The 26315-nt window shown below is 63.6% G+C and overlaps 1 protein-coding gene across 1 annotated transcript in view; it reads right to left on the reverse strand.

Annotated features, from left to right (window-relative positions):
- Window positions 1-402: 402 nt before the first annotated feature.
- KCNT1 (potassium sodium-activated channel subfamily T member 1) overlaps window positions 403-26315 on the reverse strand; it is a 299723-nt gene continuing 273810 nt past the window's right edge. The window contains exon 32 of the transcript XR_014302124.1: window positions 403-418. The gene's annotated coding sequence lies outside the window, so the exon portion shown is untranslated. The remainder of the gene's footprint in view (window positions 419-26315) is intronic.

The raw sequence follows: 26315 nt of genomic DNA on the forward strand, positions 1-26315 counted from the left end.
TTGGCTGACCCTTCCCCCGACAAAGGTCCCCGCGACCCTGCTTGGCCCTCCCCGAGCCGCCAATATTAGAAAGGATTTGTGTCCCCGATAAATAATGCGAAGTTAAATTACATCCGCTCCGGCTTAAATTTTCATATCCCTATTTCTCATCTCCATAAAGAAATTCTGCTTGCGGGCCTCCCAGGGTGGCCTCTGCCAGCTGCCAGGAAGGTCCTAATGAAATTACTCCTCTGGGTGGCGGCCGGCGGGGCAGGGGGTGGGAGTGGCCCGCCTGCCTGGGGGGAAAAGGTAAAAGGCCAGAGTTCAAATTATTTATCTCCCTAATAACGTACCGGATCGCAGGCATCGAGCGGCCTGGCTCCAGGCCGGCCCGGTGATGCATGAGGAGATGAGGAGGCGGGCCCCGGCGGCGTGGGAGCTTCCCGGGAGTGACCCCACCACAAGGGCGCGTGCAAGGACGTGCCGTAGAGATGACCGCAGAGCAGGGGACCCTCCCACATCCCGGGAGAGGTGGGGACTCGCTTCCTTGGGGTTTCTGCCCGTCTGCCGTAGCTGAAGTCGGGGGCTGGCTTTGGCCCCCTTTCTCGTGCTTTTCCTAGACCTGGGACAAACCAGGTATTTGGACAATGCCGGGTGCGCGGTGTTGCCCCCTGAGGGGCCTCCCAGGGGTGCGGGTAGGGAGGGGAGAAGCTGGGCTTGCCCTGGGGGTGACGAGGGGCCAGATGGAATGAACCAGAATCCCAGGCAGGGTGGGGAGAGGCCCCTGCAGGCTGACGTCCTTGGGAGTGCTGAGCAGGTGGCTGCAGATGGCCTTGAAGGGCCAGGGGGAGGAGGAGGTCCCCTGCCCTTCCCCCCGCCCCGCCCCGCCCCGGGGCGCAGCCAGGCAGACCACAGCACAGTCCTGGGAGACCCTACACCAAGGCAAGGATCCGCAGCCAGAATTTAAATCCCCAGTTACCACTGCAAGGATCGGGCCCTCCGCTCGTGCGCCCTTCCAGACCGCGGGGTCCTCCAGCATTGGAGTCCCATGAGCCCCTCCGCTCCGCGGATGGAGTCCCTGGGCCATAACCGGGGTCCGTGGTGGTTCCCCCAGGCCCCAGTGGCTTGGTTCCTTGGACCCCCCACCTCCGGAAGAGTCAGGGGGAGCCCTTCACCCGGCTGAGAGCAGCAGCCTCTCCGGCCCGCATCGTGGTCCCGCGCCCCACTTGCCTTCGCCCCAGGTTCAGCACCCCAGGCTGGGGCGCTCCAGACCCTGGCTGGGTGGGGAGCATGGCCCCAGTTTCCTGCCCCTCTCCCCGACTGCCGCACCCCCGCGCCCGTATTTATGGCCACTTAATCTGTGCGAGCGGCCAGCCCTGATAGATCTCTGAGTATCGATCAGCTTTAGGCTGATAGAAGTTCAAGCTCACAGGGCCTCGCTCTTTGACCCCCAAATAGGGCATGAATCTCAATCAAATAGACTGGTATTTGCACACGACTCCTACCCCGGGTGAGGGGCTGCGGGGAAAATCAATGGAGAGTACTAATGACTCACGATTTATAGAACACGTGCCATTTTAATATTAGAATAAATGTCATATTGCAAAGGGAGGGGACACAGGGGGTCTCAGGGAAAATATTTCTTAGAGAGCCTTTTCTGCTGGAAAATGATGTGCGTGGAATTTTATGAACTCAAATTTATAGACCTCATTTGGGCTTATAATTTAAAAGTGCTTATGAGAAAGACATTAAGTAGAGTGCTGGGTGGGGGGCAGGGGCTGGACGAGTGGGTGGTCCCAGAGCCGCAGGTTGGGGGAAGCCACAGGGAGGGGGTCTGGGGTGCCAGGGTGGGGCTCTGCCAGGGCCTGAACAGCATCTGGGGGAGGCGGCAGGCAGGGCAGGGGGACACCCCAGGGCGTCCTCGCTGCTGGGCGAGGGTGGGTCTCCCCGTGGTTACCCACATGCACCCCAGGCGAAGCCGGACACACGTGTGCATGTGTGTGCCCTTTGCACGTTCATGCCCTATCTGCCCCGCGCAGCGCACACGCCTCCCGGGGCCCGTTCACGCCGTGCCGTGCCCACATGCACACACACTCCACCTCCCACTCCAAAACCACTTCTCTGAGCTTCCGGCCAAAGAGAGGTCTTCGTCCCAAGCTCCCCACCCCGACAGAGGCTCCAAGTCACCTGTGTCCTGGACTGGGTGGAGGTCAAAGGGTTCCCCTAAACTTTGTCACCTAGATAAACTCTGCTGGGTGACCGGGAGGGGTGGGCACCACTGTCTGGTAGGAACGGGCTTGGGCTCAGGAGGGCTTCACCATCCAGTCTGATAGCAGGGCACGAGGCAGTGCCGCCCCGCCCCTCCCCCAGGGGCAGCTGGACCCCAGGCAGAGGCAGGCCCTGTGTGTGGAAGAACGCACCAGGAGGCCCACCCCAGCCTGCACGGCCCCCTTGAATGTCTGGCCCTCAGTGACCTTTGATGGAGACCACTGGGGCCACCTGCGGCTTCGCAGATCCTGCCCCTCTGGGGCTCGGTTTTCCCAGCTGTGTCCTGATTCTGGAGCCCTGCCGGAGGGTCAGGTCCCCACCACAGTCCCTGCCAGGAGCACGCCCGCGGGGCCGGCCTCGGGGAGCCGGCATGTCCAGAGGAGGGTCGGAGGGGACAGGGATTAGCCTTTGCTAGTATCCTGTCCCCCGGGACTCCCGCAGGCCTCCGCTCCGGGCTCCTCGCTGAGAGCTGGGGAGACGTCTTTCAGGACGCAAACCTTCCCCCATCCCCTTACAGAATTGCCACCTCCCCTGCCAGGGTCCTGGGCTGTCCCCGAAGTCCCAGCAGGGGAGGTCCCCACGGTGCTCTCCCCCCGCACGCGGTGACAGCTCAGCCTCCTCCATCAGGCCTGCGCGCACTGCCGCGGTGCCTGGTGTGGGCCGGGCTCGTGGTGCATTTCCGACTTTATTAGAGGAGAGTGTGGAGTTGGGAATGCCGCCTCCTCTCGGTGGTCAATTCCGCTCCTGGAGGCCATAAATCTCCAGGCCTATGATTTGTGACTCCGCACTCCCGATAAATTAAATCTTTCTTGATGAAAAGGTTGGCGCTCCCGACTCTGCTTCAGGTCACTGTGCTCGTCCCGAGTGAGCGGTGAGGGGCCCTGGGCGGGGCTCCCCATTGCCCCCCACCAGCTGCCTGCCCTCAGCAGGACATTTGGGACATTTGGGCTCTTGGTAGAAAATGTCTGCAGATTTCCGTAAGAAGAACAAAGCCGTTCTCAGGGCACGGTGGCACGGGACAGGGCCTGCGCAAGGAGACCTGGGGCCATTGCCTAGGCCCTATCCTGCGGGCTAGCCTTGGGCAGTTCCAGAACTGGCTTCTGGGACCTTCCCTGCTGGGGTTGGGGGCAGGGGTCAGACCACTGGGCTCCTGTGGCCAGCTTCTCCAGCCACACCTCCCCGCATCCTCAGAGCCTAGGTCCCTAACCTGGGAGCTAAGCCAGGGCCACCGCAGGGACGTGCGTTGGAGGTCTGCGCCAAGGACAGCCTGACCCTGGGCAGAAGGTGGCCAGCATCGCCTGGGAACAAGCCTCTGGCCCCAGGAGCGTCTGAAAGCGGTTCGCAGAACCACCCAGGACTTTAGCCCCGCCAGCTCTTGAAATACAGCAGACCTGTCTCAGAAACCAAAAGGAACCGAGGTCCGCATTCTGGAACAGAAACATCTATGGCCCTGCTTGAGTTGACCCCAGGGCAAGTGCCGGGGAGATTGCTCTGCCACAGAACGGAATCTCCCAGAGCCGCCCAGCAAACTAGGCGGAAGCCCACACAGAACAGGGAGCTCGGGTTTCAGGGTGGTTCTCGGGGCACCCACATTCCAGCCCAGCCAGGGGCTTAGGCTCTGGCACCGGAGACAAAAGCCCTAACCCCAGGCTTCCTGGGACTCCATTATGCTGATGAAGCAAGTCATTTCGGAGGCACTCAGGCCTTTTTGGCTGATTGCTTTCGGGAGAGAGCCGCCCCTCCGGAGCCGCTGGGGAGTCCCATCTGGGAGGGTGGGGGGCCACCCAGGGTCAGCGGCCCGCTGGTGAGGGGAGGCCCCTGTGAACACCAGTAACTCGCCCGACTATACACAGGGGTGCCTCTGACCCCCTGCAAACTCCGGCAGAGTTCAGGGAGGAAAGGGGGCAGGAAGGGGCCCGCAGGGCTCTGGGGACCCTTTGGGTCCAATGTCCTAGGAGCTCAGGGTTTCTTGCCCAGCGAGGAGGGTCTATGCTTGGGCTTCTGGGCCCCAGGCCCTGGGGACGGCTGCCTCGCTGGACAGACTGTGGGTGAAGCTGAGACGGGCAGCGAGTTGGGACCCCGCTGCCCAAGTTAGCCCACGACACTTTGGGCAGAGGCTCCCGGCTATCGGGGGCGTGTTCAGAAAGGTGACCCCAGAAAGGCCGCTCCCCTGCTTGCCCCGGTGCCTGTGCACACCTGCCGCATCACTGTCCCGGACCCTCAGGTCTGCCCCTCCCTCAGGGAACTCACGGTCAGGGTGGGCAGCCCGATGCCCAGTCCCACAGCCCAACTCACCTACCCCCACCCCGGCCCCCAGTGCCTTGGATCCTTTTTGACTCTACAGCCTCAGGGCCTTTGTACCTGCTGTGTCCTCCGCCTGGCACACTCTTCTGCGCTGCCTCCCTGGACACCTCGTGTGTGGCCTGCACCACTTGGGGTCACTGGAGTGGGTGTCGGCCTGCATGCTGGGTGGATGGGTCCGGCCAGAGAGGGAGAGCCAGGGGCCAACGGGTGGGGGGTGGGCGTGGAGGGGGCTGCCAACGGGGTTTGGGGCCCGCTGCTCCAAAAACGCCATCCCCGAGCATATCGAAGCCTTGACGCTGGCGGAGGCTCTCCCTGAATCCGTCCTGAGACCTCCTGTGAGGGGCGGTCTCCCCACACTCGGGACGGGAGCACCCTTATCTCCAAAGGCGAGGGGACCCGCGGAAGAACCCCAATGAGCAGGCCTTGCTCAGCGGACCCCAGGTCACCACGTGGCCCCGCTCCAGGCCTGTCCGTCGCGCTCCTCCGGACTGTCTGCTCTCTGTCCAACGAACACACGGGTCGCCGGCCGCTTTGGGCCTTCCTGCCCCGTGAAGTCTCCCTCGTCGAAGAAAACTCAGGCTAAACTGAAGACGCACGCGTGTGCTTTTCCTCTGCTCGTGGGTCTTTGTCCGTCGACCTCTCAGACCCAGGGATACTAAGAAGGTCGCCGAAACTTCTTGCTCCCGTGAGCGGGTGTGGGTCAGGTGTGGAGCCGGATTCCAGGGCGGCAAGGGCACAGGCACTCAGCGTTGGGGTCCCACGCCCCTGGGGCTGTGTCACTGACCTGGCCCCCGTAACAGTGACCACAGACCGGGGAGCCTCACGCCATGGGAGCTTACTCTTCCCAGCTCTGGAACTGCAGCCCAAAACCAAGAGGTCCGCAGGGCCGCCCTCCCTCCAGGCGCTGTAAGGAGGGGTCCCACTCGCCTGTCCTAGCTCCTGGGGGCCCCAGGAGTCCCTTGGTCTGTAGCCACATCGCCCCAAACCTCTGCCTCCTTCTTCAAACAGCTTCTGCTCTGCGCCTGCCCCCTCCCCTCTTATAAGGACCCCCTTTGGGTATAGGGTATAGGGCCCACCCTAACCCAGGAGGGTCTTGTCTCTGAGATCCTTAACGGATTACACCTGCAGAGACCCTACATCTGCCCCCAATTGGCTGACCATGAGCCCCGGCCAGCCTCCGTGCCCCCACGCGCCCCTCTCTAAGGTGGACACGACCACCCTCACTCAGAGAATCCGCACCCTCTGAGAGGCTCCGTCATCTCCTGCTTGAACTCTGGACTGAGAGCAACGCCCCTGACAGCCCCGTGGGCCCAGGATTCGAAGGCCTCGGGGCCAAGCTGACAGCTTTCCTGCTCCCCAGAGTGAAGCCCCTGGGCCTCAGAGAGCCGTCTCCAAACGTGTGACCCCATGCCTGGTTGGGGGGAGCCACTGTTTCGGCTGTCTTTCTAGAAATTTCTTTTTTTTTTCTTTTTTTAAGATTTTATTTATTTATTTGACAGACAGAGATCATAAGCAGAGAGGCAGGCAGAGAGAGGGGGAAGCAGGCTCCCTGCTGAGCAGAGAGCCCGATGCGGGGCTCGATCTCAGGACCCTGAGATCATGACCTGAGCCGAAGACAGAGGCTTTAACCCACTGAGCCACCCAGGCGCCCTCTGTTTCTAGCAATTTCTGCACCGTCAAGGTGTCAGTCCGCGGGGAATGGATGGCTCTGGGTTAGCAATGATAAGCCGAGTGGGGTGTGCTGGTCACCTCTCTGGGTCGCTACTGGGGCCCCAGGCAGCCTCTGTCCACTGAAGCCCGTGCGTCTGCTGTCCGGGGCCCCTGCTCTGCCCACCTGCCCTGCTCCCGCATGCTGGGTTTGGATAGAGGACCGAAGGCTTCCTCGGCCCCCGCTGCTCACCAACCACCTCTTCCGACAGTGCGGGGAGGGGGGGTGAGGGCGCCCCATCCCCCACCCCGCACCCCCTCACACCTGCACACCGGGGCTTCCCAGTCATGGGCCGCAGTCATGGCCGCGAGCTGCGTGGTGGGACTCCGCCAGGTACTAGGGAAGCCTGTGACCCCGACGTCTTCGGGGATCCTCGTAGCAATTTATGCCGTGGGGCCCCAAGCCCACTTACAGATGAGTAAACTGAGCCTCCCAGAAATGACATCACTCACTCAAACTCACAGCAGCTTCAGGGGCTAGGGGCAGGGGAGCCAGGTCCAAGGCCACGTCCAGCTGATGTCAAAGGCTTGCTGCCCCCTTCCCCCGTCTCCCACATCCACAGCAGAACGGGAGCCCCCAGAGTGGCCAGCACCTCCCCAGAGGCCCCCATCAGCCTCCCCTGAACAGCCTCGGAGGCCGGGGGCGGAGGGAGACAGGCTCCAGGGACCCATGAATCCTGTGTGGGGAAGGTGAGGACCCTCCGCGGCCCGGAGCTCACCACTTGGTGCCCCAGTTCCCCCAGGCACCTTGCCCCGTTCCTGTCCACGCAGCCCCTGGGGGGCAGGTGTGGGTTCTGGGCCAGTGGAGAGGGCAGGGGTAGGAGCAGGGCAGGGGCTGAAGGGCTGGTTTCAGCCGCTGGGCAGCTCTGCCAAGGACCTTGGGTGCCTGGGCTGTCTTGTTGGGGAAGGGGAGGACCGTCCTCTGACTCCGGGTGGCATAGATTTCGCAGGAGGGAAATCAGACCCCGGGCAACCTACATCTGAGAAGGGGACATTCTTCGATTGCTCCTGGGGGTCAGTTCCAGCCTCCCAGTGCCCCCTGCAATCCTGTTGACTTCATTGGGCTTTTGTCTGGGTGGCCCCGGGGGGATTACCCGGGGTTCCTGTTACAACGGCTTCGGGGGCCCGGCAGAGGTGAGCTTGAGGCCTGCTTTCCTGTTGTCCTGGGAACAACCTGGGTGCTCTGGGCTCCGCGGTCAGCGTCAGCCCAGCGAGGCCTGCCCCGGCGTGCAGGGAGGGCGGATGGGGCCCCGTGTGCAGGCCAGGGGTTGGGGGGCGTTCCAGCTGGAGGCCACCCACGGCAGAAGTCCTGAGGTGGGAGGACCGAGGCGTGTCCCAGCACCTGGAAGGAGGCTGAGGCAGGGAGAGAGAGGGCGCCATGGCTGGCGGGGACGGCCGGACGCAGCGGTGAGGAGACGGCACTGTGGGGGCGTGGGCAGGCTCCAGTGGCTCTACTTGACCGAAGAGAAGCTGAGGGTCAGAGTGGCCCGGAGGCAGCACCCTGGTGATGCAGCTAATGGGCTGAGCAGGGAGCAAATCCCAGTCTGGAGATTTCAATCCTCCTCTGTGATCAGTGCTGCCCGCAACCCCTCTTCTGGGGGTTCCCGACCAGACTAAAGATGCCGTTCCAACTGGACAAGAGGCCTTGAACACACACTCCCGAACGTGAGTCCCCAGGCAGGGGAGGGGCTGCTGGGGGACCGTCGGGGGCAGGGGCAGGGTGAGCCCTGGAGCGGCCGCCCCTTCCCATGGCTGGCCGGCCTCTGCTGCCCCCTGGCGGTCACCCCAGCCCAGAGAGCCTCGACCCCACCGTGGACTGCCTCGAGGCTCCCTCTCGGGCCCAACCTGGGATTCTGCAAACAGGTTTACCAAATTGTCAATTAAGTGAAAATCAATCCGGAGCCATTCATCACAGGCCGCCATCGATCGGGGCCCCTGGGGAGCGATTGAGGCCAAGTGCAGCCCCACATCTGCTCCATCAGGGCAGCCTCTGCGATCCATCATCGGGAACGGCCACTGCGCCCATGGGGCTTGGGGCCGGCCCAGCAGGCGGGAGGCGATGGGCACAGGGCCCTCTGCCCACGGAGGCTCCTCTGCTCCCCCAGCCCCCACATGCCTGCCCCTTCCCTGCCCGAGCCCACCCTCACCTTCCCTAAGGACTAGGACCCTCCATACCTCTCCTTGCTGGCTCCCATGGCTCTGCTGGCTCCCTCTCACAGTGCCCATGAGGACCCTGGGGTCCAGAGCCAGGGAACTCAGGAAGTCTGCGGGAGGAGTCGGACCCCCCTCCCATCCTCAGCCTCCCCTCTCGGTCTGGCCTCCCCACAGTGGGCACCCTGACCCCTGTTCCCCCATCGACCCCGCCCTCAGCACGGCTATAACCCATGTGGAACCTTAAAGCACTGAGCTGAGTTCCAGACACCCCCTCCAGGGAGGCCCCCAACCAGGGACCGGTCTTGGGACCACAGGCCAGGGATGTGTCACTAGGAGACCAGAGCCCCCAGGACTCGCCGCACACACCTGGGGAGACTGCAAGACCCCGAGACACCCACTTTTCTCTTAGAATTCCTTTGCAATGCAGCACTCGGGTCACTATTTCTCTGTCAGGAGGAAACAGACCGTCACCACCCTGCCTGCGGTCAGCCTGTTTCCAGGCCCCTTGAGGGAGCTGCCCCAGCCCAGACCTCCGGAGCCTCCCAGCAGGCCATGGGGGGGACCCCGTGCATGTGGTCAGTGCTTGGGAACTGGACGCCCTGCTCTATAAGCCAGTGGTGTTTCTAGGGGAGGGGCCTCACTGGGCACCCTCGTTGTCTACAGGGGACAGATGAGAGTATGATAGGGAGACCCCCAGCCCTTCCTCCTGGGCTTCAAGGTGGGAACGACCACCTGCCCGAGCTCAGGATTTGGGCTGAACACGGAGATCGTTCCGAGAGCCCTGGGAGCAGCCAGGCGCTGGAGTCACTCCACATGCTGACACTGTGGCTCTGCTGTTTGCACTTCTGGGGGCAGCTCCTAGCTGGCCAGCCCTGCCCACCTCCTGTGGGCCGTGCCCTGGGACACGGAGGAGGTGTCTGCCAGGAGACAGGCGGCTCCGGGCAGGGATCCAGGGAGATGGCGAGCGAACGAGGTGCTGCTGGGGCTGGTGTGGGCAGAGACACCCAAAGGGCACCAGCAGTCTTCCGAGAGAAGGCTGAGCGGGCAGAGGGGGCTCCTGGGAGCCACGGGACATCACCCCGAGTGTCCTGCCTGCCCAGCCGGGCGTGTGCAGCGGGCGCCCAGGCCGGAGAACCGCGGGAAAACAAGAGCAATCCTCGGAACTTACACAGGGCCAGGAGTGCAGAGGTGTCCGTGACCCGAGTGAGAGGCCTCGTAATTCCCAGGACGTCAGCAGAAATGCTCCAAAGGACCTCTGCTCAGCTCTGGGGCCAAATTAACCCCAAGCTAGCGACGCGCTAACAGACCAGCAGAGCTCAGCAGGTAGCATCCAAAGGGGCGAACTGCTCCCAGTAATTGAACTACGTCCCAGAACCAAGCTCATGAACTACGTCCCAGAACCAAGCTCATGAGGATCTCCGGGGACACAAAATATCCTTCGCCTGACTAGCGGGAATCTAACTGTCTAGCACTCAAGCAGAAATTACCAGGTAGGCAAAGGAGCAGGACAAAATCGCCCAAGACACTGCAAAAGCAACAAAATGAGTCAGAAAGCACAGAGGTGAGAGCACGAGGCCAGAAGGCTGTCGGGACAGGCGCTGGCGCCGTGTTCCCTACGCCCCAGGAGGAGGAGGGGAGGCTGGGCGTACAAAGGAGGGCTTGGAGGACACAAAGACCGGAGTCACATCTCTGGAGAGGAAAATCCACTGCCAGGGATAGATGAACACTAGAGAAAGGAAGGTGCACGTGAACGCAGAGACACGGCAACAGAGACACGGAGAGAAAAGCCCACAAAAGCTGGCCTCATGCACCTGCTGCTGGCGTCCTTGAGGCTGAAGACAGAGAAGGGGACGTACGTGAAGAATTAACAGCCAAAACCTTCCCCGCATTGATGGAACCTGTAAACCCACAGGTCCGAGAAGCTCTACAAACCCCAAACACAGGAAATAGGAAGAAAAGGACGCTGAAGCTCATTTTCTTTCTTAAAACCAGCGACGAAGAAAGAGCACGCCAGGCAAGCAGCCAGCGGGGAAGGGCGCGTCCGTGCCGAGGCGGGAAGCACAGCTCCTCCACGGAAGCAGGGCGGGCATCTTGGAGGCTCGCAAAGAAAACGTTCGTCGCCACTGAATTGCACAAAGGCAGACGTCTCCGTCGCAAACGGCGTGAGAGAAAGGCTCTCTCCAGGCAGGACAGAGCTGAGAGAGTTCTTCCCCAGCAAACCCGCAGCGCAGGAAGCGTCACAGGAATCCTTCCGACGAAGGGCGAGTTGTTCCCCGTGGGAAGATCCACCCACACAAAGAAATGGAGAGCACAGGGAATGGAAACCCTATGGCTGAGAGAAAACGCTTTCTTTCTAATAAAAAATCATCACGTAATTGACGGTTTTAGGCAAACATTGTGATAATGTGTCACGGGGCGGAAGGCGTATGTCGGAGTGTGGGACGAACGCACCCAGGCCGGGGCGGGCACCGAGGTCCACCGTGACGAGGTGCTTGGGTGGACGGAGGCTAGGAGAGCGCTTGAAGGTGGACCGCGGTGAGTTAAGGGTGTTTGATCCCTTAAACGGCCTCTAAAAACACCACATAGAACGTCATCACTAGTAAGTCAAGGGAGGAGATACGGTGGGACAGTGAACGCATCCGGTCAAGCGAAGGAGGCAGGAGGCGTGGGGAGAGGGCGGGCGCCGACGGAGGGCGGGGCAGCAGACGGCCGGGGACACCCAGCCCCGTAAGTGCGACCGGTCTGAGCGCCCCACTAAAACCCGGCGCCGTGTTCTTCTGCGCGTGCTGTGGGTGCACTGGCCTGAGGACGACCGGCCTGCGGGAGAAGCCAACGCAGAAGGCCCCGCGCCGGCCGGTTCCGTTTCTAAGACCCACCGAGAATAGTCAAATTCCCGGACACAGAAAGCAGGACACCAGCCGCGGGGGCTCGGGGCCGGGAGGGCGTCAGCGTTTAACAGGCACGGACGTTCGGTTGGGGCAGAGGAGAAGGTTTCGGGGACGGATGGAGTGGACGGACACACACCGGCGTGAACGTGCTTCATGCCACGGAGTCGTACTTTTAAAGTGGCTGAAATGAAGGGGCGCCTGGGCGGCTCACTCAGTGGGTGACTGAGTCTCGGTGTCCGCTCAGGTCATGACCTCAGGGCTCCGTGTGGGCTCTGTGCTCAGAGGAGAGTCGGCCCCCACCACCCCGCTCATAAGCTCTCTCTTGAATAAAAACATCTTTAAAAAAATAAAGAGGGGCGCCAGGGTGGCTCAGTGGGTTAAAGCCGCTGCCTTCGGCTCAGGTCATGGTCTCGGGGTCCTGGGATCAAGCCCCACGTCGGGCTCTCTGCTCGGCAGGGAGCCTGCTTCCCCCCCTCGCTGCCTGCCTCTCTGCCTACTTGTGATCTCTGTGTGTCAAATTAAAAAAAAAAATTAAAATTAAAAAAAAAATAAAGAAAAGAAACAGACAATGATTGTTGGAATCGATGGGAAAATCACCGTGGGCCAGGCACCGCTCCGGACGCGCCGTCAGCAAACCGCCTTGCCCGCCCCCAGCCCCGCTCACCTGTGCGGGAGACCAGCAACACGGACACCTGGGACGGCTCTCGGCTCTTGGGAAGAAGGGAGGAGCGACAGGCACAAGGCTTCGCTTCGGGGGTCGTGAGGCCCGTGGGTGCCAGGAGGAGGCTCGGGGCCAAGGGAGCTCGGGGGCTGGGTCCCGCGTGGCCCATTTTAGCAACATTGTTTATCAGAGCGAGGAGACAGCGTCCTCCCAAACGTCTCCGTGCGGGGGACACCATTAAGGGTTTTATGCTACGACCAGTCCACGGAGGATTGTGCAGCCAGTGAAGAGTAGTGATGAACTTGGGAACATGTTGCCATGAGTGGAAAACAGGAAATGGGCCATGGGACACACTGCGCCACGGCACGCACGGTGCGTGTGCACACACCTACGCACACACACATGCATAGACACACGTGTGCACAGACACGGAGACGCACATAATTGTGCGTGTACATAGACACGTGTGTACACGCACGGACACACACTTGCACTCACATGTGCACTCACACGCACACTTGTGTGCACAGGCACACATGCACGCACACATGAACCCACGTGCACTCACACATGTACACGCCTCCACTCACACACTGGTGCACATGTGTACTCACACAGGTACATACAAGCACACGCGCGTGCACAGACACACACACCACACACAGCGGCCATCTCCCCCACTTGGCAGAGGAGGAGTTCAGCCGCGGGCCCTGTATGGCCGCAGTCCCGAGCGCGACTCTGGGATTGCTCCCTCCCACCCCAGCCTGGCCCCAGGGTTAACATGCGGTCTCGGGCATCTCGTTGCTCTGCCGCGCCGCCCCATCCGGCAGGCCTTGCCCACGGTCGTGGAAGGGCACCTAAACCACCAGGCCGCTGCCGGACCCTCGATGCGCCGGGGCTGCATCCCAGGGACAAATGAGACTCTCAGGGGACCCACGGCGGCCTCCCGATCCCAGCGCACCCAAGGAAGACCCCAGCCAGGGGAAAGGGGGTGGCGAGAGCCGGATCCGCTGCTAATTCTTTCAAACTGCTGTTTATTGAAATGAGGCACCAGGGATAAAGCAGAGGTGGGTCGATAATGGTCTGTCTAACACAATCAGCCCGGCCTCGGCCGCCGCCCCCCCACCGCCCCACGCCGCCGTGGGAAGCCCAGAGGACAGAGGCCAGCGCGGCCCAGGCCTGGGTCCCCGCCGCCCCACCCAGGGAAGCGGCGCAGCCCCCGACCCTGGGCCCTCCTCCCCTCCCCCCCTCCCCACAGGCAGGCGTCTTCTTCCCAGGATCACCCAGACACAGGAGCAGCTCGTGGGGAGCAGGGCTCCCACCCAGCCTGGGACTGGGTCGCCCCGCGCGCTGCTCCCGGATGCTCCAGCCGCCCACGGTCCTCGCTCTCGCCGCCCCAGAGCCCAGTGCTGGGAGTCCTTGGGCACAACCAGCCCTGGGTAGCCTGCACCCGGCCTGGGCCTCTGTGCCTCACGTCTGCGAGCGCCCGGGTCCCACGGAGCAGCGGGATGGGGCACAGGTGAGACTCCCGCTGGAGGCTGTGTCTCCCCAAAAGGGGCTTGACTCTGCTGGCAGCCTGGGCACGGACCGTCCTGCCCCTCTCGCTCAGGCCCAGGCTCCGCGGGGCCTCAGGAGTCCCGGGGTCGGGGGTGCCGGTCGCCCAAACCCAGCCCTGTGGGGTGGAGCCCCTGGCCTGTCCCAGCTCCCTGCTCCCCAGAGCCGGTCCTGCTCTCTGTGCACAGGGCCCACCCCTGCCCTCCAGGCTGACATCTGTGCGCACTGCCAGTGAGGATGGTGGAGGCCCGGGGGGATGGAGGCAGGCCGGGCTGCGAGCGGGCGAGGTAGGGCCCAGACAGGGGCTCACAGTTCATCCGTCCTTTGGAGAATGCGCCCGTGGGCCACCTGTGCACTGGCTTCCCAGGATAGACTGCCGGACCGTCATCAGAGCGGGACAGACACGGGTCACAGCGTGGCAATCACGTCTCCTCCCCACCGCAAGGGAGGAGTGCCCAGAAATACGGCGGTCTCGAAGTGGCGTGCCCCTCCCACGGGTCTCCCAGGGCCGGCTGCGGGGACATCTACTCCTTCCCAGGTGATGAGGCGGGATATTTGACCCCCGCCCCGTCCTGCCGGGTCCTCTGGGGTGAGGGGTGGGGGCTTTCTAGCGTGCTGGGCCTCAGGCAGGTCCACCGACTCAGCAGGTCCCAGGCCCGGCTTTGCCTGAGCTCGGGGGTCAAACTCAGCTTGTACTCGACCTTGTATTCGACCTTGTTGGGGGAAGGCTTTGGAAGGTTCAGAGTAGGGTGACTCCAGAAGGCTCCGAGCACGTCCCGCGTTCAGCTCCTGCAGGGGAGGGGCGACCGCGCAGACCACCGAGGAGGCAGGTGTGTTAGCCCCAGAGCTAACGGGGGAGCAGGCACGGGGCTCTGCACAGCGGAAGGGGAAATGGGCTGACCACCCCCCCAGGTTTCACTTCTCCAAAAGGACGCGGACACCTTCCCCTGAGGGCAGCCTTTCCCAGAGCCGAGTGGCCCGAGCAGGGTTTGCCGTGTCCCCCTGCAGGGATGGGGGCAGTGGGGCGCTCAGCCACAAGGCAAGCCACCTGGCTTCTACAGGACCACGAGGGAGCTGCCTGCCCTCTGGCCCTTTCTTCCCCCGGGAATGTCTTCCCTGGGACCACGTGCTTCCCCCCAAGGAAGAGCACAGGACAGGGGCATCGGAGGGACACCGCTACCTGAAGCAGGGGAAGGCTACCTGTCCACTGGGACCCGTGACCAGCCACCTCTAGGCGTCTGCTCCTAGAGGCCCAGGCTCCAGCGCCCTCGGTCAGAGCTCCACAGGCAAGTGCCCCTCTGAGGGCCTGGAAACAAGGCTTCCTGCAGCTCCGGCCCCCAGGGGAGGTCCACAGAATCGGGGAAGATGTTGTCAAACAGGATGTGCCCGGCGTGGCTCACCAGGAGAGCAAGGGACCGCCCCCCCAGCCTGGAGACCCCCACTCGGTGGGCCTGGGCACAAGCAGGGGTCCACAGCCTCACGAGCTCCAGGCAGGCTGGTGCTCTGGCTGAGTCCCCTGGCTTGGTGGGTCCTAGGACACAGCTCAGCCCAGCAGACAGCCAACCCTCCAGGGCCGTCCCCATGCAGGCTGGATTCCGGGGCTCCCGTCCGTGCACAAAGCCTAGCTCTCCCTGGGTGTAGATCTGACTCTTCCTGACCACCGTCCCCTCAGGCCTCAGTTTCCCCATCTGTAGGGGTGGGGTCCGGGGTGGCCCCATTGGTTCTGGGTGCTGATCGAAGCGGCTCACTGGGCCCCCGGGAGGGGAGGGTCCTGCGCGCTCTCCCAGGAGATGATGAGGTGACGCTGGGCTCCTTTGCTCCCTTCTGAGTGCCCCGGCCTGGGGGGCAGCTCCCGGAAATACGGGGCGCCTCCCGTCGCAGGGCGGGGGCCACCGGCAGCGTGTCCGCCGCCTGAGCCCCCAGTGCGGGGAGGGGCGCGGCGGAGACTGAGAGGAAATCAAAAGCAAATTATTTTCGGGATTATGGCTCTGGAGCCCTGGCTGCATACGGCCCATTTTTCAGAGCAGACAAAGCCATTTTCCGAGGGATCAATTTTGCCCGAGCAAGTCGCCTCCTCTCAGCCCACAATCCATCATATTTCCCCATTTGCAATTTCTCGTGTCTGAGTGTTTTAAGTTTCCGATGAATTATTTCATAAAGCTTTCCTTCCTGCCGCCGAAGCAGGGCTCCCGGGCGGCCGGAGCTGCGGGCCGCACCCGCGGTCAGCCTGGTCGGGGCGCGCAGGCCGGGCCGCAGGGGTGGGAGCCGGTGGGGCGGCAGCGGGGGGCCGGGCCCCAGCCCCGCGGGGGTGGCGAGGCGGGTGCGGGGAAAGTTTTGAAGAGATTTATTCTGATGTGCTGCTGAGGGAGGGCCATCCTTCAAGAGGCGGCGTGTGTAAAAATCCCCCGGCCTGTTGATTGGTCTGTCATAGTGATTTGTGGCTCTTCCCCCGAGGTAATGGGGAGCAACTGGGCCCTTGAAAGGCAGCCGGACAGATTGCTGAGCGGAGCGGGCGGGAGGCCGTGGCGGCCGGCAAGATTTATTGACCTCGACCCGCCGAGGTCCCCTTAGTGCTTTTAATCTGGCCTTTAAGCTTGTCACCAGCCCTGATTGCAGCCGGGCAGGCTCCCCGGGGCCCCACAGGGTAGAGGCACGGGGCCACCCAAGGGCCTTGCCATCTGGTCCGCTGCCCCCGTGGCGGCCCTGCCCTGCGGAGGAGGCGCGGTGACCCCCTGCTGCCCCGATCTGCCGCCAACCAGGGCCACCACTTCCTGTGCAAACGACTTCGCTGAGCTCTGCGTCTCGTCCCGTGCGGCTGGCCCAGTCATAGCGAGCGTCCGGAGGTCCCGGTGGTGCTCACAGGGCCGCACAGCCCCAACCGTGGTCCACGGCAGACACGCCCCCGGCCCCGGAGAGCACCCGGGGGCATCTCGGCGGCTCCTGCCCAGCTTAGCAGACCCTCAGCGCACCGTCCAGCTACCGGCTCCTTGGCTTTTTTACCCAAAGGAGTGGAAAGCTCAGATCCGCACAAAGACCTGCATGTGGCTCTAGAGCACGTGTGCTCGTGGTGGCCTTAGCTGGAAGCAGCCAGGGTGCCCTTCAGCAGGGGCTCGGAATGGCCTCATTGAGCCGTGGTCCCTGTGGGCCACGGAATACTATTCGGCACTAAACAGAAACGTGCTGTGAGTCCGGGAAACGGCAGTGAGCCGGCTTACAAGCTCCCAGCAACTGAGAGAGGCCAGCTGAGAAGCCGCTGCGTGTGGCTCGAAGCCACCCTGAGCTGCCGGTTATCACGGCCATCACGGCCATCACGACACGGACAAGGGGACAGGTGTCGGCCAGGGCATGGAGACAGGGCCCTGGAGCACGGCTGGGGAACACACGCAGGGGCAGCCACTGTGGGAGCTGGCACGGAGCTTCCCCGAGAAGTGAGAACTGGAACCTCCGTCTGGTCCGGGGCCCCACCTTGCAGGATGCTCATCCGAAGGACGTGAAACCCCATCATCAAGCAGCGTCTGCAGCCCGTTCTCACAGGGGTCGGGGCCCAGAAACAAGCCACGTGTCCACGGACGGATGGACGGACGGATGGAGAGGATGTGGCTCTGCGCAGGACGGTGGAATGCGCCACAAGAAAGAGGAAAATCTTGCCGCTTGTGACACCACGGATGCTCCCGGAGTGCGTGACCCTGGCGACACGCGTCTGACAAAGACGGACGCCAGGGGTCCCCACTGCTATGTGGGTCCTAAGACCCCTGAGCCCGTAGAGGCAGAGCACAGGCCAGTGTGAGCAGAGCAGGTGCCGGGAGGCTGGAGGCGGTGGAGGACGCGCTTCCACGCGCAGCAGGACGGGGGCTGGGGTGAGACGCGCGGCCCCAGGACCGCGGTTCACAATGTCACGGATTTGGAAGTTGCTAAGGGAGTAGGTCTTTGAAGTTCTCATCACAGGAAGGAAGGGCCATGACCCTGAAAGGTGAGGGGGTCCGCGGCACACGCATATGCCCGCCGTGTGCCACGTGGCCCAGTGACCCAATGCGGCGTGTGGCCCTTCACGGGACTGTGATGCCTCTGAGGGCTGCCGGGCTGTGCCGAGCGGTCAGGGTCATTCCCTGCCCTGCTGACTGACGTGGCCTCCCTGGGCTGTGCTGAGCGGTCAGGGTCATGCCCTTCACTCCCCAGGACAGGCTCCTCTGGTTCGTCTGTCATCTGTGGAGGGCACGTGGGCTGTTCCCCTTTGGTGACTGAGGGGTGCTGCCGTGGACACTTGTGGATATGTTTTCCTGTGGAAGGTCCTTGCCGTGTCTCTCGGGGGCACACCCAGGGCTGGAGGTGCCGTGTGTTGGGTGGCCCGCGTGTGGCCATTCGGAGAGCTGCCAGGATGTGGCTGCCACGCATCCGTTTCCCACGTGTCCCCTGACGGTGGAGCGAGCGGGCCCGTCGTCCCGGCTCGGCAAGGTATGGAAACGTGTGAAGGAGCAAAGCAAACAGCACTGGGCGCCGTAGGCCCCGCAGGCCAGTGCATCTTCCCGTCGGACCTTACCTTGTTCCTTCTCGTCGCCAGCTGTGCCCCTCGCCCGTCCTGGTGGCGTCCCGTGAGCCTTGGTGCTTAGCGGAGGCTTTCCTGCACGCGCTTTAAACCACTGTCGGATGTTCCGGGTGCCGGAGGCCCCGCTGTGCTTAACGGCATTCGGGGGCCCCGCAGCCGTGTGTTCACACCTTCTGGGGGCCCGGGTCGTGGCGTGGCCATCAACCGGCTCAAGGGCCAAAGATGGAGACCAGGGCAGACCCTCGGGGCCCAGCGTGCCCCTCAGACTTACCGCTCTCCGTGAGCACCCCATTTTCCCAGGGCAGCCTAGGGGGTAGGTTCCACACCTCCCTGACCTCTGGGGGACCAGAGCCGTCATGGGCCCCATAGGAGGTGGTGCACTGCCAGGGGACGGGGGCCTTGTACCCCAGGTTCATGGGAGAAGGGGGAAGTCGTGGGGCAGCCCATCTGTCACCTTCACAGCGACCAAGACCCTTTCCTTTCCTCCAGAAGACTGGGAAGCCTCTGGCGTTTGAAAATCAATAATAATTCCAGCGACACCAGGGGCTGGGCAGGGACACTGAAGGGAGGTGACACGGAGCCAACACGCTTCGCCTCTTTAAAGACACCTTTCCTGAGGCCCCTCCGCGGACAGGACGCGGCTCAATCTATTCCGAGCTCGCACTTAGAAATTAAATTCCCTTTAGCCGAATAGGAGCCTGGCTTCAATCAGCCGTGGGCTTGCCCCCTCCCCCCCCCCCCCCCCCCCGCAGCCGCCCTCCCCTCGCCTCCCGTAAGTATGCAAATGAGGGCACCTTGCGAGCGGCCATCGATCCTGGTGCTCGGCAAGGAAATGAAATTAAAAAGGAGCTGCGGCCCCCGGCTGCCCTGCTCGCGGCCCCCGGCTGCTCGCGGCCCCCGGCTGCTCGGGGATTCTCGGACATGGCTCTCCTGGGCCCGCCTGGCCCCTGACCCTGCTACCCCGTGGGGGGGGGGGCTGTCCTGGCAGCGGATGGCCCTGACCTTGAGAACTTCCTGCAGCAGGAACCGCCTCTACCCGGAACACCCCCCCCCTTCCCAGCCGGGTCAGGTTCCAGGAGCGCCTCGGGCCCTGGTGTGGGAATGCGCGTCCGGAAAGTGACTGTCCCTCCCGGCAGGGCCTGTGATGGAGTTCAGGCCCTGGACCCCATGGAGGACCCCAGAATGGGTGGCCTGCGGTCCCCACCCCCGGGGGCCTTGGCACACACCCCTGAACACCAACGTTTTCATGCTGGCGCCCGCTCTCATCCCACAGACGGCCCGCACGTCCATGGGGGCAGGGCCTGGTGCTGGACCCCGGAGACAGGGGAAAGACGGATGTCTGCCGTGAGATGATCAGAATGTGTCTGCTGGTGAGGGGCCTCCAAGATGGGAAGGGTCTTCAGGACCGGCAGGAGGCTCTGTGATGGGGTAGGAGCCTCTGCCTGGGACCACTGACACCAGCCCCTTGGCAGACGGAAGCAGGTCTTGACTCTTGGTCTCGAATGAGGATCCCTGCTATTCGTCCCAAGCCAGAACAGGACGCAGAGCCACTTGTGGGCTCATGGCTCCCTCCCGCCCCGCGGGGTCCTCACGCCAGGAGGCAGATGCTTCCAGGGGCAGGAACGAGTGAGGAAGTTGGGACATATTTGGAGTGAGGGGGCCGACTTTCCGAGCCGTTCTTGGGCCCCGTTCCCACTCAGGCAGCCCTGGGGGGCTATAGGTGGGGGCCAGATGCACCCCAGGCCACGTGGAGGGTCTCGTGGAGACAAGGGCCAGAGTGAGCAGACACCGTGAGCTCGTGCTCCCTGGGAAGGAGGCAGGATGAGCGACTGGCCAGGGCGGAAGGCCCAGGGTGGCCCCACTCTCCTCACCCCAGTCCACCAGCCTCCTCAGGTGTCTCCTGTCCCTACCTCTGGGCCTTTGCACCTGCCGCTCCCCGCCCCCAGGGCTCGTGTGATGGGCTCCTTCTTGTCACTGAGGAATCAGCTCTCAGGTCATAGCCTCCCACTGGTCTGGATCAGCACCTGACCTGCACTGTCCTAAAGCTCTGTCTGTGCCTCTCCCCACTGGCTGTCTGGGCTTGTTTCTGTTGTGACCCCGTCTTACAGGGTGGGACCCCTCTAGTAAGGGGCAGAACCAACCCGGAGCCCCGCCACTGCCCCTGCAGGCTGCCCAAGGCCTGTCTGTCCAAAACGGGGCCTGCGGGTAGAACTTCAGAGGGCTACGTGAGGCTGGGAGTCGGGGGAGCCCCTGTCCCCCCGTGCCAGGGAGGGGAGCACAGCCCATCTTCGATGTAGAGCTGTAACGTTAATTGTGATGTGTGGCGCTCACCATAATTAAACTGATTCATTCCCAACAATCAAGGCTACACTGCATAATATATTTAATTAGCCAGATTTCCTGTGCACGTTGGCAGGACGGAACTGGCAAGTTCTCGGTGTAATACACTTAATTCTGAAATAAATCATTGTTTGCAGAGGCCCACGCAAGGCCAGCCCCCCAAGGGGCCAAGGGCACTGGGCGGGGGGGGGGGGCGGGATCTGCCATTGCTGGTTACCCCGTGGGCATAGACGGGTAGGGAAGCCCTTCCTGGTGTGGGGCGAGTGAGTGAGGAGGGCCGGCTGCCTGGGCTGGGGGTAGGTGGCTGCCAAGAGCGTGCCCTGCCCAGTGACACCTGCCGGGGTCCTGGGGAAAGTGTGCAGAGTCATCAGGCTGCCCCGTAGGAAAACTGTCTTGTGGGTGTCAGCGCTGGGTCAGAGAGCTGAGTAGGGGTCCCCCAGTCCCAGGCTCATCTGGACGCCATGTCCCCCGGTACAGCCCAGCCCCGCCCGCCCAGCTAGTGCCAGCACAGCTTAGAGGACCCCGGGCCTGGGCCGGCTCACTTCCCCAGGCTGGGGCCGGGTGCCCACCCTTTGGAGCACCCTCGTCCCCATCCGAGCTCTGTGAGGACCCACATGGCTTCCACCACTGAAAGCCTGAACAAGGGGTGAGAGACATTTCCAGGACCGAAGCCAGCAGGCTCTGTCCCTCCCAGCAGAGTCCCCGGGACAGGAGGGGTCCTCGTGCGTGTCCTCCACTCCCGGGGAGGGGGGCGGGAGGGGCTTCGGCGTGCCTCCCTCTTGGGCAGCCCTCCTGCCCCGGGCTCTGGTTACCGTGTGCGCTGCCATCTGCCACCGGTGGGGCTGGCCTCGTGCATAATTCAGGCATCTCGGAGCGGTCCCAGCGAATGCGCATTGACAAGGCCTGACTAGCCTGATCGGGTGTCGAGACATTGGACCCACCAGCAACAGGACCTGTGTCCCATGCCCTGTCTGGGTTTCGGTGACAGGCCGGGCAGGGAGCAGGCCTGGGTGCTGTCCTCCTGCTGTGGGGGGTCAGACACTGCCTTCTCCACGTCCCCCGGCTGCTTGGGCAGGGGGCGGGGTGCGTGCTCGTGCGGCCTCCATCAGGGGGTCACACCCCAGCCCTTGAGCCTCACTCAGTTCCCGTCTGTGAAAGAGACCCAGGGCAGCACCTGCTGCTCAGGGTTGGAGGGGAGTGAGATGACCTCCAGGTGTGGACTGCCTCGAGGTGCCCACCAGCCACCGGGAGACCTGGCCTTGAACCTGAGCCTGGTGCTCCTCTCCCCAGGCCACGCCCCCTCGCTCTGTGCAACTGGAGAGGAAATTCTGGCCTCTCAGGACTGACCCTAAAACAAGATCTCAGACCATGGTCTCCCACACCCAGCATCCATGACCACCCCGACGTGGGCCACTCCACGGGACCCACCGCTGTGGCCACGGTGCCTGGGAGCTTCCGGGCGTCATGGCTCAGCCGGGACGCTGGGAGGCTGCCAGGGAGGCTGCAGGGCAGGCAGACCCCTAAAGGCCCTTCCTGGCCTGAATCTCGGGTGTGACCACAGGACCTCGTGTGTGTGCAGGCCTGCCCCGCGTGCCCACCACCTGCTGTGGGCCGGTCCTGCAGGCCCCGAGCCCGGGCTCAGAGGACCAGCCTCCAGGACCACAAAGCCACCCTCACCGCGACCCCAGATATGCCGGTCCAGGCAGCAGAGGGGGGACACTGCGACTACAGAGAAGGCTGGGTGGACGGCTTCCCACGACTCTGCCTGCCACCCCCCGGCCCGTCTGCGGGGCCTGTTCGAAGGCTGCTGAGAGGACATGGGCGAGAGAGCCAAGGGCAGAGAGGGGCTCACCAGGAATACTGAGGGCCCTGCCGGGCCTGCGCGGGGCCCAGCAGTGGCTGCCGGGATGGGCACCCCGTCCTTTGGGGGACGCACATCTCACGTGGGCACCTGCAGACCAGGTAACCCGAGCCCTCTGCTCCGGCTGTCGTTGCTGTTGAGAAAAGAGGGATCCCTGCCCTTGAATAATTGATGACAGGCAGAAACAATGGACCGCGGGGAACATCTGGCAGGCAGGGGTCCCCCCCCACCAAGCTGGCATCAGACGAAAGTGCCTTTCGGGAGGGGTCACTGGCCGGTGGGGGCAGAGCCTGGCGTGCCCGCTCCGTGCCCCGGCGCCGACTTGTGGGGTCTGACCTCTCGCGGTTCCCAGGGGGCACGTGTGTGTTCCCACAGCAGACATGTGAGCCACACACAGGACGTGCTTGTGTTTGTGCTCCCCCCACACACACATCACCGGAGCCCTCGTTCACACACGTGTGCTTGCACGCACACACACCCCGACGCACACGCTTCACACACGTGAATACGTCCTTCCGTGAGGGTGACCTGCCATTGCAGCCGTGACCCTGGGGACCTCAGGGACCTTTCCAAGCCTGTGGGAAGCTTCCCTTCCCTGATGGGCCATGTGCTTCCTACTGAGGCCTGAGGGCACGGCGTGGGGCGAAGGGAGCCGGGGGAGGCGGGGCAGGCGGGGCCGGTGCGTCCTGGTGAGCCTGACCTTGGCAAACCCCCTCACCCTGAGTGCTCTAGGGACAGACGAGCTGGCACCTGACCCTTCCTCTCACGTATTCCACTTACTCCTCTCAGCTGGGCATCATCATCTGGGGAAACTGAGGCCCACGTGGGTAAGAAACGTCCCGGAGCCGCCCGACTCCACAGCAGGCAGCCCCATGTCCGGATCCTCCCTCACTCGGTGCCGGGCAGCGGGGGAGCTGGCCGGGGCCGGGGACCTCTGCCCTCCCGGCGCTTGTCTGTGCCCACATGGACCGTGGTGACTCCCTGCTTCCGAGGTCGGTCATCGCCATCGGGCAGAGTCCCAGCAGCTCTGCCTGTAGGCTCTGGGGACGGGCAGCCTGAGCAAAGGGCTTCCCACCGGGGGACGGGAAGCCGGGGTCCCGCTCTGGGCTGAGGCTGGGCGGGGCATCCCAGCTCCGGAACCTTCCAGGGCTGGGGTCCTGGGTCTTGGAGTGGTGTCTGGGCAGAGGAAACGGGGACATTCCCCAGAGCCCGGCAGCAGCCCTTGGTGCGGGGATGAGGTGGGGAGGAGCGGCTTCACCCCTGCCCGGGGCCCCAGATGGGGATTTGAGGAGAGAACAGCCCATGCCAGTGGGCACCTCTGCAGTCTTGGCCTCGAGGCACCGGAGTCCTGCCCAGAGCAGGCACGGCCTGGGGGTCTGATGGCTCCTCTGGCTTCCTCACTGTCCCCGGCCCGGCCTCACCCGGGGGGGGTCTCACACGCTAGCCCCCATGTCAGTGGTCCCCTCACTGCAGGGCACCGGCACGGCAGCCCTTAATCGTGCGTCTCGTTGGACTCCCGAGACCATGTCCTGCTTGATGTCTCTGACGACACTAACCCTGGGCCGAGGGCCTGGGCGGAGGGCGGCAGGTGCCGAGAGCACCATCATCCGGGAGCAGGTGGGCCTCAAAGCTCCCGCAGGCTTGCGCTGGGAGCTGGAGCGCGGGCTGCAGCCGCGTCCCCCACTTCCCAGCAGTGACCGGGGCAGACTCTAGCTGCCGGGGGTGGGGGTGGCACGGGACCCACAAAGATCTGGGAAAGAGCCCCTGCTCCGAAGTGGCCTGTGTCTTGAGATGGAAACGGACATTTTGTCCGAATTCACCATCGCCAGGGGCTGTGCGGAGCGCGTCTGGGGTGGCGATCGGAAGAGCAGAACGGGCCCCTGGCCTGCGACCTCGCGCGGCTGCCCGAGGGGGGTGCCTGGGCCGGCTGGAGCGGCATCCCCGCCCCACCGTGGAGGCGCGTGGACATGCCCGGGTCGGCGTCACTGGCCGACACTTTGATTTCCCGAAGCTGCTCTCGTAGGGCGGAAACCTTCCCAAGTGATGCTCATGCGCAGTGGAGGTGTGAGCCCGCCCAGGGAGAGCGTGACCCGGCTCGACCCTGACCCTGGGGAGGGACGAGAAAGGGACTCTCTGGGCATCTCACTCGGGAGGACCTGCCTGTCTCCCCTCCTGCAAGGTGGCGGGCAGATCTGGAAGGGGCCACTCCCTGCCCCCGCCCTGCTCCTCTCCCCGCCACCCCTGTGGCCCGTCCCTGCACAGGGATGGCAGAAGCAAGCTCCTCGGAGTCCCTGGAGGGCCCAGGGGACAGTCGGGACTGCCTGTCCAGAGCCTGCCTTGGCTTCCCCGTCCCAAAATGGACCGGCAGGGCTGCCAGCCCGAACCCCCCCCCCCGGGAGATCCCAGGAGGCAATGAAGTCATGGGTGGCCTCCAGACCCCGTGAGAGGAGCAGCGGGAGGGGCCCCGTTCCGGCCCTGCAGGCCACCACCCACCTTGCCCCAGCCATCGGAGAGGGAAGAGGAACTCCTGTGGCACTCGGCTGGGGGCCTCGAGGTTCCAGCATTTCCATGTTTGCTTTTTTTTTTTTAAGATTTTATTTATTTATTTGACACAGAGAGATCACAGTAGGCAGAGAGGCAGGCAGAGAGAGAGGAGGAAGCAGGCTCCCTGCTGAGCAGAGAGCCCGATGCGGGACTCGATCCCAGGACCCTGGGATCATGACCTGAGCCGAAGGCAGAGGCTTAACCACTGAGCCACCCAGGCGCCCCTCTGTTCCAGCATTTCCACACGCCTCCAGCATCCAAGGCCACACCACACCCAGGGCAGGGGTGCCGTGTGCTGTGGTGTCGGCCGTAGGGGTGGCCCCAACTTATGCTGCTCCTGCTTCCCCAGAAGAGATCATGAGCAGGGCCCCCCGTTTCCCAACCCAAGCGGCTGCCCACATGAACCAAGCTCAGAAAGAGGCCGCTCCTCCCTGGGCATCTGCTACCTGGCCTGCCTGGGACACCTCTGGGGACCCTCGGAGTTCACTGAGGGTAAAGGCTGCCGGGAGGCTTGGAAACATGAATAACGTTTAGATGTTCTGTTTTACGACCTGGACAGGCTTCCAAGTGGTGAGAGCCCTGCTTCACGAGGACCCAGGCATACAGGCCCTGCCCCCACGGCAGGACGTCCTCCTGATTCCCAGGGGACCGCGTGGCCCCGGGGGACTGTCCCTTCAGCTCGTAGAATAGTGATTCCAGTCCCCCTCATTGATCTCCCTGAGTTTTTAAAGGAAATTTTATTTGTTTGGGGTTCCTAGTCATTAAGTTAAAACCAGTAAAACAGAGCAAAATCAATACGCGTGGGGCACGGCCCAGCCCGTCGCATTGCGAGGACAAACAGGCAGAATAAATTGCAACTGGGACTCGGCCTGGGGGAAGGGCCCCGGCGCTCACGGGTGGACGATGGTCCTCTGGGCTGCCTCCGACCTCACCGGGACCCACCGTGGGGCCAGCGGGGGAAGGCAGTGCAGGACGTGTGGGGCCGGGAGCGGCGGGGCTGGACCTGTGTCTTCAGCCCTCCGCGCCGATGAGGAGTCTTTACTTGGAAATCAGGACGCACATTCGAGCAAGCGAAGCAAGTGGTTTGTGATTCTCAGCTCCTGGGATGCCCTCGAGCTCTGCAGATGGTGCCAACGGCGCGAGGCCACCTCTGCCCTGGCGTGCGTGGGGACAGCCTGGCATAGATGCACCAGGAGGAGGTCCGGCCAAGCTGGGCACGGCCAAGCCCCAGGGCTCCCATCTGCCTGCTCACCTGCCCCTGAGCAGATGGGGCCCGTTGGGCTGTGAGTGCCACGCGGGGGCAGTGGACTGGGACCATGTGACAGCAGGACCCACTGTGACAAGTGACAGGAAGGCTCCCTGTGCTGCTGGGGAGGCCAGAGCTGCCCGGCGCTGAGGGTGCCTGGACGCAGAGGGGTCAGGGACAGAGACGGAGAGGGGTCGCGCCAGAGCAGGGCAGGTCTCAGCTGGGAGCAAGGCCGGCTTGGTCCTCGGCGTCCAGAGTCCCTAGAA

Source organism: Mustela nivalis (genome assembly GCF_964662115.1).
Source record: "Mustela nivalis genome assembly, chromosome: 13".
In the NCBI taxonomy this organism is placed as follows: Eukaryota; Metazoa; Chordata; class Mammalia; order Carnivora; family Mustelidae; genus Mustela; species Mustela nivalis.